Below are 8,710 nucleotides of genomic sequence, written 5' to 3' on the forward strand. Positions count from 1 at the left end.
ATTTACTTTTCGTCATCCATTCCACATACCCCGTTTTCAGTTTACTTCGTGCCTATTACTTTTCCCTTACCTCCCATCCCCTCCTATATATATTTCGGGTTCTGTTTACGTTCTATAGGGGGTCTGAATTTGTTATCCCGCTGAGGGCCGTCTTTGCCTTTCAAACCTCCGGGGTTGTTAAAACAAGTATCAGTCATGAAGAACTGGGTCAACTTAAGTCTACCAAAAAATCTCTGGTTTTTACGCTAATGATAGAATACAGCAATAACAACAACAACAACGACAACGATGATGATGATGATGATGATGATGATGATGATGATAATGGTTTCTTTATCGGCCACAATCGTCGTGGAAGCATCTAGTACAAAACAAAGGCAAAATATATCTCAGCGAATTTGCAGTGAAAAACACCAGCAGCAGCAACAACAACAACAATAACAATAATCCTTTCTACTACTATAAGCGCAAGGCCTGAAATTTTTTTAAGGGGTGGCGGGTGAGGGGAGGGATGGAGGGGGGGGGGATAGTCGATTACATTGACTCCGGTGTTCCAGTTGATACTTATTATTTTACCAATTCCGAAAGGGATAAAAGACAAAGTTGATCTCGGCGGTATTTGAACTCAGAACCTATCGGCAGACGAAATACCGCTGAGCATTTCGTCCGGCGTGCTAACGATTCCACCAGCTGGTCGCCTTAAAACAACAACAACAACAACAACAAAATAGTAATCCTAATAATAATAATAATAATAATAGACGCAGTCATCATCATCATCATTATCACTACAATCGCCATTGTCGTCATCATGTCTTCTCTCTTCCTTATTATCATTGTTGTTATTGTTGTTGTTGTTGGTGTTGGTGTTGTTATCGTCTTCCTGTTATTTAATCTAAAACACTGGACACTTTGTGTGTAAAGAAAATAAAAATTCACACCCAAAACAAACAGAGAGCACAATGTGGATATTGTCCCATTAGAGGCAGACTCGGCCTCGTCTTAACCACACCCTCCTTAGCAAATCTCATTTACCAAATAACTCTTCTCTCCAGAGACTAATGACTCAAAAGTTGAATTTACAGCATGCTGGATTCTACTTTAAGCTCCATAAACAAAATCGCTGGAGGTTAGAATTTCATGAAAGGCGATGAAAAGTTGTAGAGATTTGTTTGACTTTTATCATCATCATCACCACCACCACCTCCACCGCCGCCGCCGCCACCGTCATTATTATTATTATTATTATTATTATTATTATTATTATTATTATTATCATCATCATTATTATTGTCATCATTATCGTTAATATTATTAAGGCGGTGAGCTGGCAGAATCGCTAGAGCGCCGGACGAAATGTTTACCGATATTTCGTCTGCCGCTAACGTTCTGAGTTCAAACCTCCACCGACGTCAACTTTGCCTTTCATCCTTTCGGGGGTTCGATAAATTTAAGTACCAGTATCGTATTGAGGTCAGTTTAATTTATTATTTTTTTAATAATATAAATTCTAGCTCATAGATCTAGTAAGTTCTTTGTTAACTTGGGTGTGGAGATTCAAAAACAAAATTTCTTATTAACTTTTTTGGAGAACTTTTCACATTCGTTGTCTAATAGATCTGAGGATTTGGGGCTTTGTGATTCTATATATGGGATTTGGGTGTGGTGGGGGTGGGGTTATATTTTTCTTCAAATTTATATAGCAACACTGGTGCTGACTAGTGCCCTCAGCCACTCTAGTGACATATATATTTCTGCCTTTCGGTTGTAAAATTGCGAATAAGCCACCCTTATTACACACACACACACACACACACACATATGGGTGTGCGTGTGTGTGTGTGTGTGTGTATTGAAAAGAGAGCACAACAGAGATTTTCCAGTGCCGCATTTACAACGCTACAATAGGTAAATTTTGACAGATTTTGTTTTGTTTCTTGTTTTCAATTAATAAAAACATGTTACCTAATTAAAAAAAAAATTAATTTGCTTATATTGTATATTGATACGTTTTTAAAAAATAATTAAGCTTTATCTTAAAACTTTTTCTTTGCGTATTTTTGTATGGCACACGAAGTTTTGTTAGCCATTAAATATAATATCACGTGTTACCGGTCACGTGTCTCATTATATACCTAGCTCATTACACCCAGATTTTAAATATTTTTCACAGCCAAAAATATTCGTAAAAATTCATCAGATTTGATTGGGCTTCTCATCACACCTTGGGAATATCAGTGACATGCGATATTTGGGAACTTCTGTGTTAAATAAATATAAAAATAGAAAAAGACAAACTTACACAAAACGAAAACAGGTTTGTATTTAATGTCGTCTGCCGTCTGAGATGTCATCTTTTATTTTATCTTTATTTGTTTCTGTCACTGGAACACGGACATGTTCGGACCTCATCTGGAAAGGTTTAGTCGGACAAATCGACCCCAGTACTCATATTTTAAATGTCTGGAACTTATTCTTTTCGTCTCTTTTGTTGAGCCGCTAAGTTAGGAGGATGTGTATGTGTATACATACATATGTGTATGTATGTATGTGTGTGTGTGTGTGTGATGGGATGCTTAGAGGCATTTCTCCTAATTTTTTTTACGTTCTGAGATTAAATACTGCTGAGGTTAGCCTTGCATTTCATCTTTTCGGGGTCGTTAAGATAAGGTATCATTGAAGATTCAAGTATTCTTTCCTACTCGAGGCACAAGGCCCGAAATTTTGGGGGAGGGGGGCCAGTCTATTAGATCGACCCCAGTACGCAACTGGTACTTAATTTATCGACCCTGAAAGGATGACAGGCAAAGTTGACCTCGACGAAATTTGAACTGAAGAACGTGAGGACAGACGAAATACCGCTAAGCATTTCGCCCGGCGTGCTAACGTTTCTGCCAGCCTTATTCAAGATTCAAGTGTTGGGATCAAGATACAAGTGTTGGGGTTTAATCTACTAAACCACTTCAACACCAAAAAAAAAAAAAAAAAAAAAATTGCTGGCCTCGTTCCAAAATTTGAAAAAACGATTCACTTTCACCGAGTAGGAAGATGATAAATCTGAACTTAAAGTCCTAAATATAACTTCTCAACTACACAAGTCTAAATATTCAAATATCATCGCTGAGCTGCCTGGTTTGGGAAAATCTATTTCTTTTGTTAATAAGCAACACATAAAGCCAAGCAAGTTTATTTCTAATGCTAATAATACAAAAGCGTCTTTATTTGGGAAAAATATATCTGATATCACTTGCAATTCCATTATTTAGGAATGTACATATAATAAGTGTATAATGACACTATTGTTTTGGTAATTCTGTTTCTTTCATTTCTAGAAGTAAAGTGTTTGGGAAGGCAATATTTCTCTCGTTCTATTGTTTATGGAAATGTGTCTTGTATTAATAGGATCGCCATTGTTTGATGAAAACTCCTCTTGGTTAACGGAGTGTTAAGAATACGGTTTTTTTGAAGAAAGTGACACGAAATAAATGATTTGCGATAAGGAAACAATACATGTGTGAGCGAGAGAGGGAGGGAGAGAAAGAGAGAGAGAGAGAGAGAGAGAGAGAGAGAGTGTGTGTGTGTGTGTGAGTGTGTGCATATATATATATATATATATGCATATATATATATATACACACATACTACGCACATACACACACAAACAATATATATATATATATATATATATATATATATATATATATATATATATATATATATATATATATATATATATATATATATATGGGCGTACTTATATATTCATATGTATATTCTATATACGTGTGAATGGTGATGTATCTGTTACACAGCTAACATAATTATGAAACGGCTGTAATCTAATAGAATAAACATCACTTCTCGCACCTGACTCCTCTCATCTATTTTATATGTATAATATATATATGTGTGTGTGTGTGTGTGTGTGTGTGTGTGTGTGTGTGTGTGTATGCGCGCACAGACTAGTGTGTGTTGTTACTCAGTGCGGTGTCACCGAATAGTTAAGTTCATTTTGTTACCACTGGAAATTCATAGTCGACCCATACCTTGTGAATGAAATAGACACGATGGAAACTGCATAGAAGCCCGTCGGATGGATTATACCTGTAGCTCATAAAAAAGAATGTGCAGTCTTGTCACACACCATGTCACGCTGCTATTGCCGGAGAATTGCGTCAAGATTGTAGGCGTCTGTGGAATGTGCTGTTATTCATTTGTTAATTCAGAAGAAAGGTCATCCATTTGTTCGAACGAACAATTTCTCATCGACGAACGACGGAGATTCACCACAGCCACAGGTTGTTGTTGTTGTTGTTGTTGTTGTTGTTTAGCTTTTGGCCAACTTTGCTCAAGCCGACCATTTTTTCGAGTATGTACGGTTTCGTGGTCGACTTAACACATCTCACGGTTTAACAGGACCCACCACCTGTTGCGAGCATTCGGGCCGGGGCTTCCTATTTTAATATACTTTCCTCCCATAAGTCTCAGAAGCCTTGTAAGGGGGTTACGGAAACTGTCTTCCTCACATATTCTTTTTGTATATAAGAAAATAGGGTGCGATTTAAGGGGAGATTCGGCTGCTATTTCTACCAAAGTATACTACATCAGATAACACTGTAATATTTTATGTCTGTAGACAGAGACTTCCTTGTTGATACGATGTCTATATGTCTGTTTAGTAAAGATTGTAAGACTAGGAGATTGAAAACTTCATTGTCTCTCTTTTAGTATTTAAGCCAGCCATATCCGGCCCAAGCATTTTTATCCGTTTTATGTTTAAACCGACCAATGTCATTCGAAAAATAAACAATTACATCATCGAAACCTCGAAGCTACGAGATAAAGCATGATTAATTCAAAAACAGGGTGAATAAATAAGAATTGCATTTGATAGTGTAATCTTAACGCTGAACGGTGGAATCTATTTAACACAAAGTAAATGTATTTGTAATATGAATGAATGTCAAAGTAGGTTTTCTACACTCGCCATGTTAGCAACGGCTGAAAGAAACAATTCTGTTGTTGTACGCTGCACATGGTGTTAGTCTGTAGGCCGTCATAGGTTGTGTGTAATCTTGTTTTATCTGAAACAAAACACTTCACCACTCCATTTAATAAGATTATTTCGTTTATTAAATTCTTATAACCAATCTATCTGTTCACACATGAGTTAAGATAATTTCACGTCCCATGTCTCACTCATACTGGCCGATAATGTACTTACGCTAGTTCCCACTATTTTACAGGTGTTGCAATAAAAGGTAGAACCATTTTTTCTTTACTCCTTCGCTCATAATAAATTAAACCAACACGGCCAGGCACTTAACACTTTTACAGCCTGCGAGGAAGAAAAAAAATGGCTACTTTCTGTTGTATTAATGCGTATTTCTTTCAGAAAAGATTAACATGGATATGATATAGATCTCAATTCTTAATATCGCAACATTGAGATACATTTCATTGGTTAAACACTGTATTTACTCGTGTATAAATCGCACTCATGTATAAGTCGAACCCCATATGTTGCGTTAACTCTTTGCTCTCTGTATAAGTCGAACTGTAGTTTTTCAGCTAAAATCAAGTTTAAAATAGTGCGACTTATTCACGAGTAAATGCGGTATATCTCATTGGTTAACCATTTTATTATCTTAAGAAATAGACAAATATGACGAGCCAGTGAGGGAGCCTTTACGTTGTCCTTCCTCTCTTAGAAATAATAGCTAAATCTCCTTCAAATCACACCCTACAATATTAGAAAAAGAAGTATATATTAAATAAGGCAGCCTGGGTACACCGTCTTCCAAGACTAATGGGAGGGAGGCAGGGAAATATCCTCAAACCTGACGCGAATGGTTGCAACAGAGTGGACTCACTAAAGATACCAAAATTACCAGGTAGAGGGGTGAGAGAACTTGGATTATGTATCAGGTGGTGGAGTGTAGGGGAAGCTTGGATTAGGCACCAGATGGTATTGCTCTGCCTTGGATTTAGGTAACAGATGGTAGTGTTGGCGCTTGAAATTAGATAAACGAGAAAGAATGAATATATTTCAAAGTTGTATGGTTCTAGTCTAACCATGGCTTTCAAAAATAGTGTAGCAGATTGATATCTGATACATCGATGTCAAATGTTAATGAAGAAGTGCATCGCACAGATACAAAATCAAACACAAAACAAACCGACTGTGCATTGGTAATTGCATCCAGTGGATTAAATTCCCTAATACAACAACGAGGTGATTTGTCTTTGTTATTTCAGAAGCTCTTACTCAATAAAACCTGTGATAAATCGCTATGTTTACTTGGTGCAGGTTTTTACTCCGTTGTAAATGGGTTTCATTACAACAACCGGTCATGTTTGATGTGTTGAAGGTGACGTGTAATTAATGATGCTGTGTCGTTAGAATAATTAATTTGTCCCGTGTTTTTAAATCATAAACTTTGTTGTTATTTATTAATCTGATTACAAACAGCAATTCATTGATTTTTATTATTAAGTTGAAGTAGAAATCGGGGTCAATAAGTATTCAAAATAAATATTCGGCTTCCACGATTTTAGTCGCCATATCATTAAACACACAGACTCGTTAAGTTTGCTTGTAGAATATACATATATACTAATAGCACTAATTAACAACCAGTTAACCCTATAATTAGTTGCTGTTGCTGCTACTGTTGCTGCTGCTGCTGTTGTTATTGCTGCTGCTGTTGTTATTGCTGCACCTCTTGTTACTGTCGATGTTGTTGTTTCGTCCCAGTTCAATCCTATCGAGCAGAACTATGATCATCAAAACCTTGACAATCCTATTTTGGTACGGGCAACATTTTGCGAGAAGCGGGCCGCATGGGACATAACCCATAATCAGGCGGGCCGCACAGCTAAAGCAATTCAAGGGAATTTTTCGTTAAGAGTGGCATTAAGAAAGCCCCGCGGTCCGCAGGTTGTCCGTGACTGACTTAAGACTACGTTATCTAAAGTGTCCTTCCATATTTAGGGAAAGTATTGTGAAGGCTCGTGGCTTAGTGGTTAGGATATTCGTCTCACTATCGTAAGATTGTGAGTTCAATTCGCGGCGATACGTTGTGTCCTTGAGCAAGTCACTTTATTTCACGTTTCCCCAGTCCACCCAGCTGGCAAAAATGAGTAGTACCTGTATTTCAAAGGAACAGTCTTGTCCCATTTTGTGTCATGTTGAATCTCCCTGAGAACTACGTTTAATTGTACGCGTGTCTGTGGAATGCTCAACCACTTGCACGTTAATTTCACGAGCAGGCTGTTCTGTTGATCGGATCAACTGGAACCGAAGGAGTGCCAATTTAAGTTAAGCATGTGATTTGAAAGAAATTTGGTTGTTATTTCTACCAGATCGAACGACCACGCAAGGATTCCAATAGTGAGTCCCTCGCCTTAATCTCCCGGCAACCCTATCGCCTTGAAAATTCACCGAGGAGCGAATGTTATAAACAGGCCTCCTGAAATCTATCTTTTACTGTCATCAGGTTTATCCCTGGATCTGCAAAGTCAACACCTTCTCTGTCCATTTCTCAATCAGCTCCTGATTGTCTTTTCCTCAACACTTCTTTTTTTGTCTTTTCATAAGTCACCGCTACCCTACACCCAGTTCTGTTACAGATGTCACAAACCTTCTCTCTCCACCCTCTCCCCTCTTTGTCTTTGTCTCTGCCCCACTCTCTCTCTCTCTCTCTCTCTCTCTCTCTCTCTCTCTCTCCCTCCCGTTCCTATATATCTACTTTCACAGTAGAAATAACTGGAGCAGTTGACAGAATCACTTCTTTACACAAAATTGTGTTGTAATTCTCCAAGACAATAAAACAATCTGGTGTATTTAACATTACCAGCATTACCAATATTTCACAGCAATGTAAGGCGGCGAGTCTCAAATGAGCTCTGAATTACCATTAAAAATACCGCTATTTTATCAAATTATAAATACTTTTACGGATTCAACAGTATACGAAGGACCAAAACATAGTTTTTCCATTCATCATCCTGTGATGCACCTAAATACATCATCAGTAATGTAACGGTTTCGGGTCTTTCATCATCAGACACCCTCATCCAGACGATCCAGTCACGTCTGGATCAAACCCCCACCTCGTGTCCTGTTAACATCATTTCTGATAGCAACACTCACTCCCTGATAATGGTGAGTAATCAAAATGAATATCCTATATATCATTTTAGCTAATGCTTGATGTTTATCTGCCGGCTGACATGTTTGAAGCATTTTAGAAGGTTAAACGGGGAAGATGCCAGCTCAGACATAGTGAACTATGTGACTAATTTGAATGGGTGGACCGCACCTCTATAGAACTTGATCCCGTTTCATACCAAACCTATAAATACAAAGTCTAAATGCTACATTATGCGAATTCAATATATAACAGTATTAAGAGCGGCGAGCTGGCAGAATCGTAGGCACGCCGGGCGAAACGCTTGGCGGTATTTCGTCTGTCGTTACGTTCTGAGTTCAAATTCCGCCGAGGTCGACAACTTGGCCTTTCATCCTTTCGGAGTTGATAAATTAAGTACGAGTTGCGTACTGGGGTCGATCTAATCGACAGGTCCCCTTCCCTGAACTCAAACCCCGCTGGCAGCCAGGTGAGCTTCTTCACCATGCAGCCATGCCTTAGCATCAAGATTCGATTTAACGAGGTTAGCTAATACTACGGTGTCTATAACACTTTAG

This window comes from Octopus bimaculoides, chromosome 11 (assembly GCF_046866305.1).
Source record: "Octopus bimaculoides isolate indiv1 chromosome 11, ASM4686630v1, whole genome shotgun sequence".
Lineage (NCBI taxonomy): Eukaryota > Metazoa > Mollusca > Cephalopoda > Octopoda > Octopodidae > Octopus > Octopus bimaculoides.